The 20,924-nt window shown below is 44.1% G+C and overlaps 1 protein-coding gene across 4 annotated transcripts in view; it reads left to right on the top strand.

Annotated features, from left to right (window-relative positions):
• Positions 1-19,652: 19,652 nt before the first annotated feature.
• The window catches only part of KAT2B (lysine acetyltransferase 2B), a 96,675-nt gene continuing 95,403 nt past the window's right edge, over positions 19,653-20,924 (top strand). For 3 of the 4 annotated variants that reach the window (XM_081559437.1, XM_081559415.1, XM_081559459.1), the window contains exon 1: positions 19,653-20,275. The gene's annotated coding sequence lies outside the window, so the exon portion shown is untranslated. Of the gene's footprint in view, positions 20,276-20,315; positions 20,502-20,924 lie in introns of those variants that run through there. The other variant, XM_081559426.1, reaches the window with a different exon arrangement.

The following is a 20,924-nucleotide window of genomic DNA, read 5'->3' on the forward strand; positions in this document are numbered from 1 at the left end:
CCATCATGGCTCAGAGAGGTGACCTCAGGTGCAGAGGCGCCTGGCAGCTCCCACCTTGTCTGGTTCTCTCAGCACTGATGACAATGGCCCCGAACCCGCCAGCAGCTCCTGCCTCTGGAGCCCCAAAGGCAGACGCTCCCTGCAGACTTGTCCGCCAGGGTCCCCGCGCGGTCCCCGCTCCACGGCTGGGCCTTCTCAGCTTCTCAGGCTTGTCGGGACTCCTCTGTCCCTTCCCTGTCCCGGAAGTTCAGATGCCCGGCTCCTTCCACAAACTGCATAAGGTCAGATTTCAACAGTAAGATCTTCCCTCCATCACTCGTGGGCTTCAGCGTTACTGACTGAAGCCGATTGACACAGGCGCTGCCATCATCACCTGTCCTCCTGTCCAGGACTGGCCATCACCCCCGACTCCCCGCGTGGCCCCTCCCCGCGTGGCCCCTCCCCACGTGGCCCCTCCCCACCGTGATCACACCCCCTCGGCACCAAAACACTCTGCCTGCAGGACCGCCTTGGGTGGGACCGCTCTTCCCCCTCCAGTCTGACGGCTTCTCAGCACGACCCTCTTGGAGTGCGCAGAGCTAACCCTACTGCCTGAGCGTTGTGACCGATTTGCCCTTGTTCTTGGGATAAAATCTTTCAAGCTCCACTTCTTTTCAGTTCAGTTCAGTCGCTCAGTCACGTCCGACTCTTTGTGACCCCATGGACTGCAGCACACCAGGCCTCCCTGTCCATCACCAACTCCCGGAGTTTACTCAAACTCATGTCCATCGAGTCGGCGATGCCATCCAGCCATCTCATCCTCTGTCGTCCCATTCTCCTCTGGCCTTCAATCTTTCCCAGCATCAGGGTCTTTTCCAATGAGTCAGCTCTTCGCATCAGGTGGCCAAAGTATTGGAGTTTCAGCTTCAACATCAGTCCTTCCAATGAACAACCAGGGCTGATCTCCTTTAGGATGGACTGGTTGGATTTCCTTGCAGTCCAAGGGACTCTCAAGAGTCTTCTCCAACACCACAGTCCAAAAGCATCAATTCTTTGGTGCTCAGCTTTCTTTACAGTCCAACTCTCACATCCATACATGACCACTGGAAAAACCATAGACCTTTGTTGACAAAGTAATGTCTCTGCTCTTTAATATGCTGTCTAGGTTTGGCTTCTGGTAACTCATCTAGCTTCCTTGGCATCACTGCCGCCCTCACCCCCCTCCTTAACTCTTTCCTGGTTTGGTAAGAAATGGTATTTGGTTATTTTAATCTGAATTTCCTACTGTTCAATTAGGTTGGTTTAAGTTTGTTGTTTGTTTGTTTTGATGTGGACGTTTTTGAAGTCTTTATTGAATTTGTTCCAATACTGTTTCTGTTTTGGTTTTTGGCTGCAAGGCACGTGAGATTTTAGCTCCCCAGCCAGGGATAGAATCTATGCCCCCTGCACTGGAAGGAGAAATCTTAACCACTGGACCACCAGGGAAGTCCCTTCAATTGTTTTTTGGGGGATTTTTTTTAATTTGCTTTTGGTTGGTCTTTAATCCGCACCATGCATGCAGGCACGCCGCAAGCTCACTCCCAGGCCGCGTCCGTGTGGGAAGGTTACTGGGGCGGCTCCTTCAAGCAAGTTCTGACTCCCCTGGGCTCCAGCCCCTGGGCGGGTCAGGTATCTCTCGGGGTGGCTCCATGGTCATATCTCCACATGCAGCCCTCAGGCCTGCTGGTGATTAGGGTGGTAGGAAAACCTCCTTGCAAAAATGACTTAAGATCAGTTTCTTTCCAGAAAGGCAAAACTAGAGAAAACATTCCTGAAATACTCTGCAAGGGAAAAGATGGGTCTACATCTACGTGGATTCTTAGTAGCTTGTTCTCTTCTGAAATACATTTGTTGTCTGTTAATTCTGTGTTTGTTGTTCACTAAGTCCTGTCCAGCTCTCTGCAACCCCATGAACTGCAGCACGCTAGGCTTCCCTGTTCTTCACTATCTCCCGGAGTTTGTTCAAACTCATGTCCATTGCGTCTAATAATCAATTGGTTATTCTGTGTTATTTCTTTTATTGAAAAATAAAAACATGTACTTCTTTTTATAAGATACAGAAGTACGTAAAAGAAAAGCAGAGGTCTCTCTTTCCCCAAAGTTACTACTGCCAAAAATTAGGTGTGACTTGTTCCAGGCTGGTTTTAACTTAAGCACTATTTATCATAGCCAGGACATGGAAGTAACCTAAATGTTCATTGACAGAGAAATGAATAAAAAACATGTGGCACATATACATATTGGAATATTACTCAGCCATAAAAAAGAATGGAATAATGCCATTTGCAGCAACATGGATGGACCTAGAGACTGTCATCCTAAGTGAAGTAAGTCAGACAAAGCAAGACAAATATATGATATCACTTATATGTGGAATCTTAAAAAAGGGTACAAAGGAACTTATTTACAAAACAGAAGTAAAGTCACAGATGTAGAAAATGAACTTATAGTTCCCGAGGGGTTAAGGGGATGAGGAATAAACTAGGAGATTGAGACTGACATATAAACACTACTGTATATTATACCATTTATAATAATATAAACACTACTATATATATTACTATATATTATACTATTTATAATAATATAAATACTACTATATATATTACTATATATTACACTATTTATAATAATATAAACACTACTATATATTACACTATAATAATATAAACACTACTATATATACTACTATATATTACACTATTTATAATAATATAAACACTACTATATATTACACTATAATAATATAAACACTACTATATATACTACTATATATTACACTATTTATAATAATATAAACACTACTATATATTACACTATAATAATATAAACACTACTATATATACTACATATATTGCACTATTTATAATAATATAAACACTACTATATATTACACTATAATAATATAAACACTACTATATATACTACATATATTGCACTATTTATAATAATATAAACACTACTATATATTACACTATAATAATATAAACACTACTATATATTACACTATAATAATATAAACACTACTATATATTACACTATAATAATATAAACACTACTATATATACTACTATATATTACACTATAATAATATAAACACTACTATATGTACTACTATATATTACACTATTTATAATAATATAAACACTACTATATATTACACTATAATAATATAAACACTACTATATATACTACTATATATTACACTATTTATAATAATATAAACACTACTACATATAATATAGAGAGAGATAACCAACAGGAAACTTCCGTACAGCACATGGGAACTCTCCTCAATACTCTGCAATGACCTGCATGGAAAAGACTCTTAAAAAGAGCAGACACATGTGAATGTGTAACTGATTTACTCTGCTATACACTTGCAACTTGCACGACACTGTAAATCAACTCTACTCCGATAAAAATTAAAAGCAAAGCAGTAGCCACCATTGTCATGGTCTGAAAGTTAAAGTGATTAAGAATGAGAGACACTGGTATAAGTTACTTAAATTCTCTGAGCCCCAGGTTCCTCATCCCTAAGCTGGGGATACTGTAGTAGCTTTCACATCCAGGTTAGGATTAGATGGGACATTTTGCAGAAATGGGCTAATGCAGTGCCTACCACGTGGTAAGTATACCGAAACTGTTAGTTGAAAGTGAAAGTGAAAATTGCTCAGTCACTTCCGACTCTGCAACCCATGGACTGTCCATGGGATTCTCCAGGCCAGAATACTGGAGTGGGTAGCCCGTCCCTTCTCCAGGGGATCTTCCCAACCCAGGGATCAAACCCAGGTGTCGCACATTGCAGGCAGATTCTTTACCAGCTGAGCCACCAGGGAAGCCCCAAACTGTTAGTTATTCTCCCTTTATTATTGTTGAGTGCTACAACAAATTTGATTTTCTCATGGATCAACTCAGAAATTGGATTCCAGCTGTGAAAACATTCCAGGTGTGTGCCTAAAGCCGTGTGGATGTGGCTGGCAGGGCTAACTTCCTGAAGCTTTCATTTGGTTTCCTGAGGGCTAACCGCCCAACTTAAAAATCCAATGGTTAGTAAGAATCTAACTGATTCTAACCCTAACCCTAAAGATCCTAACCCTAAAGAATCTAACTGATTCCTTTAATCAGACCTGCATCTCTGGGATGCCCAAGACGGCTCACCAGGCTAAGGAGCGCCTGACTTATGCTGTAGGTCAGAATTCTGCAAAAAGCATTGGCGATCTCAAACAATTGAGCTCTTAATTCGGCCACAACGAGACCCCTCTAAGGTCTCCTGTCAATTCTGCTGGCTCTGTTTTCTTCCAAATTTTAGACTTGTTTCCATAAGGCAACCAAGTTCCAAACAGGATACGTATGTTTGTATTTGGAGAGTGGAGAGTGGGAAAAAAAGAGGGAGGGAAAGGATGTTTAATCTGATTTCAAGTTAAAACCAAGAGAGGAAAGGTGTGGGTGGCAGAAAGGGAGCCCTAATATTTCTTGAATATCCACCATTTGCCAGGCAATGTTTTGAGTACTTTTTCATATGGACTTTCTTTTTTCTTATTTTTTTTTTTAATTCAAAAGAATACTTAACTATATGGTCAAAATGTAATTATATTTAAAATCTATAAAATTTAAATGCATGTTTATATAAAAAAGGTAAATGACATGAATGTAAAAAATTTTTTAAATTAAAACTATTTTTTACGTTAAAAAATAATGCCATTTTTCTTCTACCATAGGCAAAGTGACCTTTCAAAACTAAAAAACAAAGTGAAGTCATAGTTAATCACTGTCAGATTTTTAGTCAAAGATACTAAAATAAGCTGTTTTATTAGCTTTTTAGAAAATTCTGTGATGTCTTCCTAAATAATTTTATAAAACTGTTCACATTCTTTGCACTCAAAGTTCATCTATTAATGAAAAAGAAACTCTACTTCATGCTTCCCAGATGTAAGGGTTAGATGTAAAACATATACTTTTAAGGGTAACATAACTTCTTTACTATTACAAAATGTCCAGGCACTGTGGGGCATTAGTGAATGCGGGTCTCCTTGATGAGAAGCTTCAGAACCGTGAACTGAACACAAAGAGAAGCGAGGAAGCAGCTGCCTGGTGCTCTGGAAAACAATACTTTGTTATGCAAGAATCTTTTGCATTCATGCTTAGAAGGAGGATTTGACAAGTTAATTAATTTGTCTTTTCTCTTACCAAGCATTCCTGCCACTCAAAACCTTCCTGCACTCCAAAACGGTGCCTCTTTCAGATGCAAAACTTCTCAGTATTATGATGCGGGCGACTTCTGTTTCCAGGCTCCAGGATGAGAGATGCGGGGAACAGTGTCTTGAGTGAGGGCTTGCTGCTGCGGATAGAAGGTGAGGGCTTGGCTCTCTGGGAACTGCGCTGTCTGGAGCTCACACCAAGTGACAAGTGAAAAGATGAGTGTTTACGACTCACGGGTTCTCTGAGCTGTGGATCCCAGCGTAGGGCTCCTTTTGCCTGAGGCTAAGGGTGATCCTGCTTTAAAAAGCAATTAAACAGCACACAATCTTTCATAGGGGTGTGAAGACTATTCTTAAAAGGCGATATTACAGTGAACTCTCAGTGAAGACTGAGCTACAAGGCCATGCAATAAGGTACTCCTTTTGCTCCAAACATTTCACACAATGGTTTAGAAATAAAATACAAAGAGAAAGTTTAGTAGGATGATGACCGTGACCATGGACACCTCACAGTATCCTCAGTAACTGAGACACAAAAAAAGATGTACGTGTAAAAGATAAGGTCGATAAAGCTCACAGAGCGTGGGGGAGGGTACCTTTGCAAACATGGCTAGGCCAAGAGTTTTTAAATGGGGCCCACAGAAGCACTAAACATAAAACACTGACAAACCAGATCTTAAAAGTAAAAGCTTCTGATCTTTAAAGGACACCATTAAGAGTGAAAGGCAAGTCACAGACTAAGAGGAGAGATTTACAACATATATGTCCATCAAAGAGCTTCCCTGGTGGCTCAGTGGTAAAGAACCTGCCTGCCAAAGCAGGAGACAAAAGAGACGCAGGATCGATCCCTGGGTTGGGAAGGTCCCCTGTAGAAGGAAATGGCAACCCAATCCAGTGTTCTTGCCCGGGAAATCCCATGGACAGAGAAGCCTGGTGGGCAAAGTCCAGTGGGGTCACAAAAGAGTCAGACACACACCAGCGACTAAACAACAATGTAGTCATTGAAGCATTCAAATCCAGGGTGTACAGTAAACGTCCCCCACAGATAATCAAAAAGACAGACTGATTTTAAAATGGGTAAAAGACTAGAGCAGACATTTATTTGACAAAAGAGGATATCCCAAATGCCAATTCACAAATGAAAATGTGCTCAATGCTATTACACATGTTGTAAACACTAATGAAAATCACAAGAAAATACAACTACCCAAACACCAAAAATTAAAGAAACTGACCGTACCAAAGCCCAACGAGTAGGGCAGATAAATTAGGACAGTCGTTTTGGAAAACTGGCAGGAAACCTGTTAAAGTTTGACCTGCACTTTCCCTATGAGCTAGCAACTAACTGCTCCCCTAGGTAGTACCCTGCAGAAACGAGCATAAACTGTTAAGGGAAACACTGACTGAAAGCGCCCACCCTGGCTGGGCACCGCGGTGACCATCTGCACAAAGTGTTTAACAACAGGAGGTCCTGGTAAGGAACACGGAACTCACAAGTCACTACCAACCGAAAGAATCGGGAAAGGTCAAAAGAGAGGACACACCAGTCCGTATGTCCTCCCAGAACCCTCCTTGCTGGAATCCATGTCGGCTGAGCGGTGAGGGCGCCCCCAGGAAGGACCCTGGGTCAGAATGATCGGCCACCGACAACCCGGAAACGAATCCGCTCACGGTAAACCCGAGGCCGCGAGCCGCGGGCAGAGCCGTCCTCCCGGTTCCTCCCCCTGCTGCCCTCGCCCGTGAGCCGTGCCCAATGCCGTCTCCTGCTTTGTGAGCACACGTGTCTCCTCGGATAATTCATTTCTGAGCTTAGACCAGAGCCGGCTCTAGGGCCCTGGAAGGGGTCTCCCTTCCTGCAACGATATGACTACAAACAGCCATTATAAAAATAGTCTTAGAAATTTTATTCATAGTGATAGAAAAAAAATTGGAAATGTTCATTGGAAATGTTCACCAATAAGAGAATGAATAAACCCATGGTACAGTCATGTAATCATATGGACCACAGCCTTGTCTATCTCAGTGAAACTAAGCCATGCCGTGTGGGGCCACCCAAGACGGACGGGTCATGGTGGAGAGGTCTGACAGAATGTGATCCGCTGGAGAAGGGCATGACAAACCACTTCAGTATTCTTGCCTCGAGAACCCCATGAACAGTATGAAAAGGCAAAAAGATAGGACACTGAAAGATGAACTCCCCAGGTCGGTAGGTGCCCAATATGCTACTGGAGATCAGTGGAGAAATAACTCCAGAAAGAATGATGGGATGGAGCCAAAGCAAAAACGATACCCAGCTGTGGAGGTGACTGGTGATAGAAGCAAAGACTGATGCTGTAAAGAGTAATATTGCATAGGAACCTGGAATGTTAGGTCCATGAATCAAGGCAAATTGGAAGTGGTCAAACAGGAGATGGCAAGAGTGAACATCGACATTCTAGGAATCAGCGAACTAAGATGGACTGGAATGGGTGAATTTAACTCAGATGACCATTATATCTACTACTGTGGGCAGGAATCCCTTAGAAGAAATGGAGTAGCCATCATGGTCAACAAAAGAGTCCTAAAGGCACTACTTGGATGAAATCTCAAAAACGACAGAATGATCTCTGTTCGTTTCCAAGGCAAACCATTCAATATCACGGTAATCCAAGTCTATGCCCCGACCAGTATAATGCTGAAGAAGCTGAACTTCAACGGTTCTATGAAGACCTACAAGACCTTTTAGAATTAACACCCAAAAAAGATGTCCTTTTCATTATAGGGGACTGGAATGCAAAAGTAGGAAGTCAGGAAACACCTGGCATAACAGACAAATTTGGCCTTGGAGTACAGAATGAAGCAGGTCAAAGCCTAATAGAGTTTTGCCAAGAGAATGCACTGGTCATAGCAAACACCCTCTTCCAACAACACAAGAGAAGACTCTACACATGGACATCACCAGATGGTCAACATCGAAATCAGATTGATTCTATTCTTTGCAGCCAAAGATGGAGAAGCTCTATACAGTCAGCAAAAACAAGACCGAGAGCAGACTGTGGCTCTGATCATGAACTCCTTACTGCAAAATTCAGACTTAAATTGAAGAAAGTAGGGAAAACCACTAGACCATTCAGGTATGACCTAAATCAAATCCCTTATGATTATACAGTGGAAGTGACAAATAGATTTAAGGGACTAGATCTGATAGACAGAGTGCCTGATGAACTATGGACAGAGGTTCATGACATTGTACGGGAGACAGTACAATTACCTGACTGAACTGAACTGACAGTCAGGTAATGGAATACTAAATGACAATAAAAAGTGATATATGGGTACATGGAACAACATAAGAGATACCATAATATTAGTACTCTAAAAAATGCCTGACAATGAGAGCCCATGCTGTATGGTCATATTTATATGAAGTTCAGTTCAGTTCAGTCGCTCAGTCATGTCTGACTCTTTGTGACCCCATGAACCGCAGCACGCCAGGCCTCCCTGTCCATCTCCAACTCCTGGAGTCCACCCAAACCCATGTCCATCGAGTCGGTGATGCCATCCAACCATCTCATCCTCCGTTGTCCCCTTCTCCTCTTGCCCTCAATCCTTCCCAGCATCAGGGTCTTTTCCAATGAGTCAGTTCTTCACATCAGGTGGCCAAAGTATTGGAGTTTCAGCTTCAACATCAGTCCTTCCAATGAACACCCAGGATTGATCTCCTTTAGGATGGACTGGTTGGATCTCCTTGCAGTCCAAGGGACTCTCAAGAGTCTTCTCCAACACCACAGTTCAAATGCATCAATTCTTCGGCGCTCATCTTTCTTTACAGTCCAACTCTCACATCCATACATGACCACTGGAAAAACCATAGCCTTGACTAGATGGACCTTTGTTGGCAAAGTAATGTCTCTGCTTTTTCATATGCTGTCTATGTTGGTCATAACTTTCCTTCCAAGGAGTAAACATCTTTTAATTTCATGGCTGCAGTCTCCATCTGCAGTGATTTTGGAGCCCAGAAAAATAAAGTCTGACATTGTTTCCCCATCTATTTGTCATGAAGTGATGGGACCAGATGCCATGATCTTAGTTTTCTGAATGTTGAGCTTTAAGCCAACTTTTTCACTCTCCTCTTTCACTTTCATCAAGAGGTTCTTTAGTTCTTCTTCACTTTCTGCCATAAGGGGGGTGTCATCCGCATATCTGAGGTTATTGACATTTCTCCCAGCATCTTGATTCCAGCTTGTGCTTCCTCCAGCCCAGTGTTTCTCATGATGTACTCTGCATATAAGTTAAATAAGCAGGGTGACAATATACAGCCTTGACGTAGTCCTTTTCCTATTTAGAACTAGTCTGTTGTTCCATGTCCAGTTCTAACTGTTGCTTCCTGACCTGCATACAGGTTTGTCAAGGTCAGGTGGTCTGGTATTCCCATCTCTTTCAGAATTTTCCACAGTTTATTGTGATCCACACAGTCAAAGGCTTTGGCGTAGTCAAGAAAGCAGAAATAGATGTTTTTCTGGAACTCTCTTGCTTTTTCGTTGGCAATTTGATCTCTGGTTCCTCTGCCTTTTCTAAAACCAGCTTGAACATATGAAGTTCAAGAACCTACAAAACTAATCTACGATGATGAAGCCAGAATAGTGATTGCCTTAGGGTCCTGACTAGAAAGGAGCAAAAAGAAGTCTCCTTGGGTATGGAAAAATTCTTTGTATCAATCTGAAGAGGCCAAGTAAATGCATTTATAAAAATTCATTAAGCTGGACAACTAATGTCAGTGTGCTTACCCCAGTGTTCATAGGAGCATTATTTTCAATTATTTGTCAAGACATGGGAGTACCCTACATGTCCACTGACAAATGAATGGATAAAGGTGTGGCGTATATATAAATATATATATATGTAGATATAAAATGAGCTATTAACCATAAAAATGAATGAAACAATGCCATTTGCAGCCACATGGGAGGACCTAGGGATTATCATACTGCGTGAAGTCTAGCAGTCTGTTTCTGGTTTGTAAATAAGTTCATTTGTATCATTTGTTCGGATTCTGCATGTGTGATGTGTGTTAGTGTCTCAGTCGTGTCTGACTCTTTGTGATGCCAAGGACTGTAGCCCACCAGGCTCCTCCATCCATGGAATTTTCCAGGCAAGAATACTGGGGTGGGTTGCCATTCTCTTCTCCAGGGATCTTCCTGACCCAGTAATCGAACCCGGGTCTCCTACATTATAGGCAGATTCTTTACCATCTGGCAACTAGGGAAGCCTGCATATATGATACCATATGATATCTGTCTTTCTCTGTCTAGGAATATATATGTATTTATAAAATGAACTATTAGTGATTAAAAAAAAGAATGAAATAATGCCATTTGCAGCAAAATGGATGGAGCTGTTTCCCCTTCTCTGGATTTAAGGCCTTCCTTCAATAGAAGATTGAAAGAACCGCTAAAGGACACGCTCAGCAAGGAAAAAAAAAGCGAATCTAGACTGAAGGGGTGTAGCGTGAGAAACCGTGAGCTCGGGCTTTGTGAAAATATGTTGGCATACCGGGGAGGAGAGAGGGAATAGCTAGGGAGTTTGCACACGCTGCTGTATTTAAGACGGATAACCCACAAGGACCTACTGGACAGCACAGGGACTCTGCTCGATGTTATGTGGCAGCCTGGATGGGAGGGGGTGTCAGGGGAGAATGGATACATGTATATGTATGGCTGAGTCCCTCTGCTGTCCACCTGAAGCTATCACAACATTGTATCAGCTATGCTGCTGCTGCTAGGTCGCCCCAGCCGTGTCCGACTCTGTGCGACCCCATAGATGGCAGCCCACCAGGCTCTGCCGTCCCGGGGATTCTCCAGGCAAGAACACTGGAGTGGGTTGCCGTTTCCTTCTCCAAAGCTATACCCCGATATGAAATAAAAAGTTTTTTAAACAGTTGGCATAAATATGTTAATTAACTTTGTCTTGCATGTTACGGACTGAATTGTGGGCCCCTGTCAAAAAAACTTAATATGTTAAAGTCCTAACCCTTAGTACCCCCGATATGATTATCCTTTGAGACAGGATCTTTTAAGAGACAAGGCTACATGAGGTCTCTGGGGTGGGCCTTCAGCCACCACGGCTGGTGTCCTTATAGGAAGAGATCAGGACATGGACACACACAGGCAGAAGAGCGTGTGAGGACACAGGCAGAACACAGCCGTCTGTGCACCGAGGAGAGAGACCTCAGGAGAAGCCACCCCTGTCAGAACCTTGATCTTGGACTTCCCGCCTTCAGCACTGTGAGGAAAGAGACTTCTGCTGTTGAAGCCACCAGTCTGTGACACCTTGTTACAGCAGCCCAAGCAAACAAATGTGTTGTCCAGGTGCTCAGTCGTGTCCGACTCTTTGCAACCCCATGAACTACAGCACACCAGACTTCTCTGTCCTTCACTATCTCCCAGAGTTTATTCAAACTCATATCCATCAAGTCAGTGATGCCATCCAACTATCTCATCCTCTGTTGTCCCCTTCTCCTCCTGCCCCTAATACTTCCCAGCATCAGGGGCTTTTCTGATGAGTCAGTTCTTCACATCAGGTGGTCAAAGTATTGGAGCTTCAACTTTACCATCAGTCCTTCCAGTGAATATTAAGAGCTTATTTCCTTTAGGATGGACTGGTTTGATCTTGCAGTCCAAGGGACTCTCAAGAGTCTTCTCCAACACCACAGTTCAAAAGCATTAATTCTTCAGTGCTCAGCTTTCTTTATGGTCCAACTCTCACATCCATACATGACTACTGGAAAACCCATACTTTTGACTATACAGATCTTTGTTGGTAAAATGATGTCTCTGCTTTTTAATATGCTGTCTAGGTTTGTCACAGCTATTCTTCAATGGAGCAAGTGTCTTTTAGTTTCATGGCTAAAATCAACGTCTGTATTGATTTTGGAGCCCAAGAAAATGAAATCTGACACTGTTTCCTCATTTTCCCCATCTATTTGCCATAAAGTGATGGAACCAGATGCCATGATCTTAGTATTTTGAATGTTGAATTTTAAGCCAGCTTTTTCACTCTCCTCTTTCATCTTCATCAAGAGGCTCTTTAGTTCTGCTTCACTTTCTGCCATTAAAGTGGTATCATCTGCATATCTGAGGTTGCTGATATTTCTCCCGGAAATCTTGATTCCAGCTTATGCTTCATCCAGCCTGGCATTTCACATGATGTACTCTGCATATAAGTTAAATAAACAGAGTGATAATATACAGCCTTGACGTACTCCTTTCCCAATTTGGAACCAGTATGTTGTTCCATGTCCAGTTCTAACTGTTGCTTCTTGTCCTGCCTACAGATTCCTCAGGAGACAGGTAAGGTGGTCTGGTATTCCCATCTTATTAAGAATATTCCACAGTTTGTTGTGATCCACACAGCCGAATGTTTTAGCATAGTCAATGAAGCATAAGTAGATGTTATTTTGGAATTCCCTTACTTTTTCTATGATCCAACGGATGTTGGCAATTTAATATCTGGTTCCTCTGCCTTTTCTAAATCCAGTTTCAAAGGTTCACGTATTGATGAACTAGGCTTGAAGATTTTGAGCATAATCTTGCAGGCATGCGAAATGAGTGCAATTGTATGGTAACTGGAACATTCTTTGGCATTGCCTTCCTTTGGGATTCGAGTGAAAACTGACCTTTTCTAGTCCTGTGGCCACTGCTGAGTTTTCCAAATTTGCTGGCATAATGAGTGCAGCACTTTAACAGCATCATCTTTTAAGATCTGAAATAGCTCAGCTGGAATTTCATCATTTCCACTAGCTTTGTTTGTAGTAAAGTTCCCTAAGGCCCACTTGACTTCACACTCCACGATATCTGGTTCTAGGTGAGTGACCACATCATCATGATTATTTGGGTCATTAAGAGCTTTTTTGTACAGTTCTGTGTATTCTTGCCACCTTTTCTTAATCTCTTCCGCTTCTGTTAGGTCCTTGCTGTTTTGTCCTTTATTGAGCCTATCTTTGTATGACATGTTCCCTTGGTATCTGCAATTTTCTTAAAGAGATCTCTAGTCTTTCCCATTCTATTGTTTTCCTCTATTTCTTGGCGTTGGTCAGTTAAGGAGGCTTTCTTATCTCTCCTTGCTATTTTCTGGAACTCTGCATTCTGATAGGCATAGCCTTCCCTTTCTCTTTTGTCTTTCAACTCTCTTTTTTTCTTTTCTCTTCTTTTTGTTTCTCTTCTCTTTTGCTTTGAAGAACACAATGAAGCAAGGCAAAGGCTAACAGAGTTTTCCCAAGAGAACACACTGGTCACAGCAAACACCCTCTTTCAACAACATAAGAGACGACTCTACATATGAACATCACCAGATGGTCAGTACCAAAATCAGATTGCTTATATTCTTTGCAGCCATAGATGGAGAACCTCTATACAGTCAGCAAAAACAAGACCTGGAGGTGACTGTGGCTGAGATCATCAGCTCCTCATTGCAAAATTCAGGCTCAAATTAAAGTAAGTAGGGAAAACCAGTAGGCCGTTCATGTATGACCTACATCAAATCCCTCATGATTATACGGTGGAGGTGAGGAATAGATTCAAGGGACTAGATCTGGTAGACAGAGTGCCCAAGAACTATGGATGGAGGTTCGTAACATTGTACAGGAGGTGGTGACCAAAACCATCCCGAAGAAAAAGAAATACAAGCAAACAGGTATCTTGTGGTAAAGTAAGAAGTTGCTTTTTGTCATAAAAAAATGTAGATCAAGTATTCTAGACAACAAGAAGAAAGATGTGACTGTTTGGCCAGAAGTGAAAACGTGCTTACATCCTGCTTAGTTTCTGACGTGTCAGAGAAAGCAGTGTTCCTTCCCAGAACACCACACTTTGGCAGAGTTGAGTACTTTTGATAGAAACTGACCCTCAAAGCCTAAAATACCTGGATCTAGGCCCGCAGAGTAAAGGTTCATCTAGCCATTGTCTACAGGCTTCATTCTGTAAACATTGAAAAACATGAGCAAGAAGGACGCAGCCTTCCTTAGAGTGTTTACTTCTGGGGAGGCAGGCACTTGGGGAATGAGATAAAAGCAGTGAGGAAGGAGGATTTCGTTCTTTTCCTCTTTTCAGCCACGCGGCTCGGGGGACCCTGTTCCCGGACCAGGGATTGGGTCCAGGCTCCCTGAGGTGGGAGTGCAGAGTCTTAGCCACTGGCCCACCGTCAAGGCCCACGGATTTCTTAAACTAGTAATACACATCTCTCTGGCAAATGAACCCATTAAGAAAATGTGGTTGGTGAATATACAGATATTAAATCACTCCCTATATTTTTCTATAAGTTTGAGACATTTTATAACAACGTACATAGCTTTGTGCTTTGAGAGGATATCATGTTACCATGCTGTTGTGGTCCTTTAATGGACCGGAACTTGGGGGTACAGAGTCTACCGATAAGAAAAGAAGGAAGAAAAGAGGCTGATATTCCCTGGTTTACACAGTATGCCAATATAACTCTAGGACAAAGAGCTAGCACCGTCTACATAGGCTCAGGGCGCCCTCTCGAAGAGGTCTTGAAAGCCCGGGCAAATAAGTAGACACGGTGGACACCTGTGCTCTGTGGAAGCAGCCTGAAACAGAGAGAGCGAGAGAGACAGTGAGAGAGAGAGAGAGAGCGAGAGAGACAGTGAGAGAGAGAGAGAGAGAGCGAGAGAGACAGTGAGAGAGAGAGAGAGAGAGAGAGAGAGAAAATGAGGAAAGACACGGGGACCAGCGCTCTGATGGAACAAAGACATTTATTCAACATATTGTGGACATATATATACTCTTACCAGATAGCCCTTTTTAGCAGAGGTAGGGATCAAAGATCTAACAAGTCACCTAGAAAGCCGGAGGCTAGAATTATTCTCTGGAGAGGGGGTTGTAAAAGTAACTTTACATATCAGAAAGAAGGAGACTTGTAAATGGCTGCTGTTCACCACATGGAATTTCCATACGAATGAGATACATGAATTTCTATTATCCTGAAAGCCGGCTTGCCAGCTCTCTGGCACCTGTATTCAGGTGCTGTTAAGGAACATAGAATTCATGCAAGACTGAAAACAGCACACAGGAAGCCTCCTGTTAAATGTATCCTGACACCGTGCTTCACGTTTTTTTGTTTGTTTGTTTTCTTCACCCAAAGTGTTTGCTGAAGTACAGCACTTCTTTTATAAATTTTGAAACACTCCCCTCTGGATTTTGATTTTAGCCCCAGAGGGTCAGCCAGCCAGAACTTAAGATTAAGGGAAACAGATTTTCCGTTAAGGAGACGCTAAACTAGGAAACTTGTCCTAATACAATCTTTTTCTTAATTTGTGAAATTATGTGTATGAACATTTTTATAGAGTTCAAGAATTAGACTCCCTCTTTCAATGATCTGGCACTAATATTAGTAAAATTCATGATATTCAGATTTTTACAGAAAATCTAGGTCACACCAAAGTTTGGTTCTTTGGAATTTGATTTTCTCATATAATGTTGAAGTTGCTCAAAGAGATAAATATTCACATACTGCTTTAGATAAGTGGTCAGTTATTTAGCCGGAGTTCAGAAAAAGGAAACTTTATTTTATTTACTTTGCACCTTTATTGTACATGATAGGTATGTTGGTAAAACAGGCGTATGTGTTAGTAATTATAAACAAAAAACCAAAGGGAAAAACCTTCTCTCTTTTCAAAGGCCATGCTCAGCCAAACACAGTTAGGCCTATTCACATTAGATGTGAAAATTTCTATTAAGAACACCTAAAAATAAAAATGGATAAAATTTAGCACTAATGGTATTTGGGGCATAGTTAAGGCTCACACTGGAAATCATGATTTAATTGCAAAAATGCTTGAAAACCAAGGAAGGAGATTTTATGTCTCCTCATCCTAGGACTCATTTGATGATTATTTTTCAATAATTTTTCCTTAGAAGGATAGATTTGATTTCATGTATACATGTGCTCAGCCACGTATGACTCTTTGTGACCCCATGGACTGTAGCCTGCCAGGCTCCTCTGTCCGTGGAATTTTCCAGGCAAGAATACTGGTGTGGGTTGCCATTTCCTTCTCCTTCTTTATTTTATCGGTTGTTAAAATAAATGTCCAGTGATCATGGTCACTTTCTCTAGCGGGAAGCTGGCCCAAGGATCTACACGCTAAGGCATCTGCCTCCCCAGTCTTCATTTTATGCTCCTGTTCAGCCTATGCCTCCAGAAGCAGGTGGCTGTGCTGGGAGGGATGGACGCCAGTCACGGGCCACACACTCGGCCACCTGCGCGACGGCTGCCGCCTGGTGCAGACCTGGCCCTTGGAGAGGAGACTGTGCCCTTGGTGGAAACAGCACCAGTCTGCTTGTGGCTTCAGGGTTGATGTTTTACAGAAGCTGAGTAGGAAGAAGTATGGCCCAAAGGTACTAGACGTTGGAGCAGTGACTGATGGTCCCGAACCCGCCTTTCTTGGATGGAAAGGTCTCTCCAGCCAAAGGGTCCTGGATGAACAGGCGCCAGCTGTGCTGTTTGGGGGAGGGTGTCAGGCCAGACGGAAATGCAAAGGACTTGAGGCAGAAAAACCTTTCTTAGTTAAACCACTCACTTGGGAGAAGGGCCCAGAGAGGTGGCCCTTGCCAATCCGGTTATGGGGTTGAGAGTGTGTTTGTAATGTTATGAGAAGCTATGGGGGAGTTTCAAGCAGGGGTTGTGGGGTCAGGCTTGCATTTATAGTTTGAAAATTCAACTGTGAAGAGGGAATTGTAGTAGAACAAGGGCAAAAGCAGACAGACCAGAAGGGAAGTTGTTAGCAGCCTGGGCAATGGGTGATAGCCATGCAGACAGAGTGGAGACGGGAATGGCAGCCCCCTCCAACATCCTTGCCTGGGAAATCCCATGGACAGAGAAGCATGCTGGGCGTCGGTCCAAGGGGTCACAGAGGACTTGGACACGACTTGGCCATGAAACAACCATGTGGAGACAGAGATGAACAGCCCGGAGCTAGAGTTTAAGGAACAGAAAAATGGGAAGAAGGTGACGTATGGCAGAAACCAACGCAATATTGTAAAGCAACTATCCTTCGATTAAAAACAAATAGCTTTTTTTTTTTTTTTTTTAATGAGAAAGAGAAGCTTTACTCTCAAAGGAGTCCAGTGAAAGGCAACTCCATTTAGAAGCTGGCTGCAAATGTTTCTAGCTCTTTGTTTTGCTTTTGCATTTTTAACTGTACTGATTGGACACACACAGAATTGTGCTTGCATGCCAGTTTGAGTTTGTTTTGTTTGTTTTTGGCCATGCCTCGAGACGTGTGAAATCTTAGTTCCTCAACCTGGGATGGAACCTGTGCCCCCTGCAGTGGAAGCATGGTCTTAAGCACTGGACAGTCAGGGAAGCTTCAGTGTGAGTTTGGTTTGAACATCGAGGGTATTACCCTGTACAGGGTTCATTCAGCAGTATTTCTGGAGAGTTACCTATGTTCTTAACCTTGTATGCGAAGGAAATGGAAACCCACTGCAGCACTCGTGCCTGGACAATCCCACGGACGGAGGAGCCTGGTGGGCTGCAGTCCATGGGGTCGCAAAGAGTCGGACAGGACTGAGCAACTTCACTTCACTTTCACGTTTTCACCCACTTGTCCTTGTGTAAAGTCACCTGGGACAGCTGCATACTATTCTACAGTATTGATCAGCCAGAAGGAATTTCCAGCGGGCGACCGGCTCCCTTAACTCCTGTTCTCCAAGCCTTTTCTTTCCTAAGTGTGATTTTCTTCCTTCAGCAAGTCGTGTCAAACTAAATAAAGAGGTAAACTGAGGCAAGCTTGAACTACCAGAAACTGAGATTACTTGGGAATAGAATCGGAATTGCAGTTTGAGGAAATGCAGATCCCAGGAAGCTGCAGGCGAGCGAGCTGAGGTGGGGGAGGCGGGGGGGAGGGGAGCGGGGGGGCGGGGGGGGGAGGGAGGGGAGCGGGGGGGCGGGGACGGGATGGGGGAGGGGAGCGGGGGGGAGGGGAGCGGCGGGGTGGGGGGGTTTGTCCAGCGGGGTCGTCGGCTCGAGGCGGGCTGAGACTCTGGCTGTTGCCGGTCAGGAAGCGAGGGCTTGTCTGCAGGACCAGCCTTTCGGGCAAATCCCTGGCTCAGTTCTTCAGTTCAACATTTCGTTCTTTTCAGGGCCCCGGGGTGTGAGATTTCCATTTTAGATCGTCGTCCTTTCACAGTTGTGAATTCTTTCTAATTGAAAACCTTGCCTTTTATTTTCTTGGTGCTCGCTTCATAAAAGGATGGCACCCGGGAGCCTCCTAAATGCTCGCAGCGCCTGGTTATGTAGATGCAACAAGCCTCCGGGATCCTTTGCCCTTGAACTGTCCCTGCCTGGTGCTCACAACACATTTTGAAGCAGGCCTTGGCGCTGTGGGCCTTCAGCCTAAGGCAGAATGTCATCTGGGCGCTCTGAGCTGGGAAATAATGAAAAATAATGTTCAGTGGATGTCACAAGCGATTCACCACTCAGGCAGTAATGGTTTTCAGGGTAGGCCGAAATGAGGTTATTTTCTTCTGCTCCAAAACATCTTGGAAATAGCCTGCCTCCTGAATTCTGGGGACAGCTTGGGAGGGAGAGGTGATGGGCAAGCTAATATTGATGCTGGGTTCCTCCTACCATTTTATGATGAAAATTTCAAACGTACAGAGATTTAAAAATTGCAGTGAACACTCATATACCTACTGTCTAGATTCAACATTCCACTCTACTGCTTTGATCATATATAACCATCTGTTCATCTGCTTGCTTGTCCATTCACAGATGGATCAATCCATCTTTTTTTTAATGATTCTTAAAGCACACGGTGTATATCAGGACACTGCATCCCTAAACTTTCAGCAGGAGAACCACCAACTAGACTTTAATATTTAAGATTTTTAAATTTCTTTTAAAAATATTTATAATTTTTTTAATATATGAAGAATATTTTTATCCAATGAAACGCACAGATCTCAAGGGGACCATCAGTTTGACAAATGCCACCACGTGGCACCTAAGCTCCTATCAATATCTGCTGACATCATGATGTTGGATTTGCTCATGGGATCACAGCCTTTAAGACATCCTGCTGAGACTGTCCCGATGGAACTAAAGTCTACCCTTTCAGACCTGCAGCTGGGGCTCAAGCTGGGAGCGGCCCTTTCCTTTTGTGCTGTCTAATGTCACTGGATGTACAAACTTAGAAAAAAAAAGTTCATTTTAATATATCACTCTGTATTAAAAGTAGAAAGAACACAGAGAACCTAGAAAAAGGCTAGAGAAAATTAACTGGAAAAAAATGGGATGGGAAAGGGAATAATTCCAGGGAAAAGAACATTCCTGCAAGCGTTCTGGCTGGAGTTGAGCGAGAGCTATAAAGTATGCAAAGAATTTGATAACACGCATATTAATGGACCGTATTATGTAAAAATTATGACCGTTACAAAAGCAGGACACTTGTGGAGGGTATTGAAATAGAGCGCTGGGCTTTCAAACGCTGCTTCGGAAAAAAACTGAAACGTATTCTCCGAATTACTAACCACCACCCTCCTTGTCATCAACAATGAGAACGGTAGTCTGCAACAGTCTCAACAAAGTTGAAAGCGCTGAGTTGAGCTTTTTTTTGTTTTTTTAAGTTTGAGGCCAGAATCAACACATTCTTTTGGATGCTGCCTAATTGTTTTTATGGTTAATATGCATGCTGGTGATATCAATTTTGAAAACTGTGAAACATTACAGGAAAGAAGGCTATGGAAAGGAGTACGGTTCTAACCCCCACCTGCAGAGATGATCCCGACCAGCCGACTTCTCTCCCTGCATTTAGTTTTCATACGCACGGCGTTTCTTGGACGACCGTTCTTTCAACAACCAGCTCTTTCGAACAAAAATGTCGAAAATACTGATTAACCGTCTTTCCCTTTCTCTGCCGGATGGGATCCAGAGATCGCTTATAGGCTGGAAGTGTTCTGGATTCAAAGAGACCTTGGAAGGCAAAGGAACTGCAAAGAGACACGCAAAACATCACGCCTTTATTTTGGTGAATTAGCAACAAAGGAAAGGATTAGCGTGGACGGGTACTTTTCAAAAATGTTTTTTTCCTCGGGCTCCCGCTAGGGTGGAGGAAGTTGCCCGGCTCCGAGGGAGGGTGGACTGGAGCCGACGGACGGACGGGGGGCGTCTCTCCCGCCTGCGCCCCGGCTGGGACAGCTTTGAGCGGGGGCGGCCGGCAGGTGCCCGGGGCGCCCCTCCCTCTCCATCTCCTCCACCCCCCGGGGCGGGCCTCGCCCCCAGCGGGCGCAGGTCTGGGGCGCGGGAGCGGGCAGGCCGCCGGGGAGGGGAGGGGCCGGGGGGAGAGGAGGGGAAGGGAGGGAGGGGAGGGGAAGGGGGAGGGGAAGGGGGGAGGGGAAGGGAGGGAGGGGAGGGGAAGGGAGGGAGGGGAGGGGAAGGGAGGGAGGGGAGGGGAAGGGAGGGAGGGGAGGGGAAGGGAGGGAGGGGAGGGGAAGGAAGGGAGGGGGAGGGGCCGGAGGGGAGGAGCGCGGGGCCGGGAGGAGGAGCGCGGGGAGGAGCGGGGAGGAGCGCGGGGCCGGGAGGTGGAGCGCGGGGCCGAGAGGAGGAGCGCCCGGGAGGGCGGGGAGGAGTGGGGAGGAGCGCGGGGCCGGGAGGAGGAGCGCGGGGAGGAGCGGGGAGGAGCGCGGGCCCGGGAGGAGGAGCGCCCGGGCGGGC

Source organism: Giraffa tippelskirchi, chromosome 2 (genome assembly GCF_054371585.1).
Source record: "Giraffa tippelskirchi isolate mGirTip1 chromosome 2, T2T-mGirTip1v1.2.pri, whole genome shotgun sequence".
Classification (NCBI taxonomy): domain Eukaryota; kingdom Metazoa; phylum Chordata; class Mammalia; order Artiodactyla; family Giraffidae; genus Giraffa; species Giraffa tippelskirchi.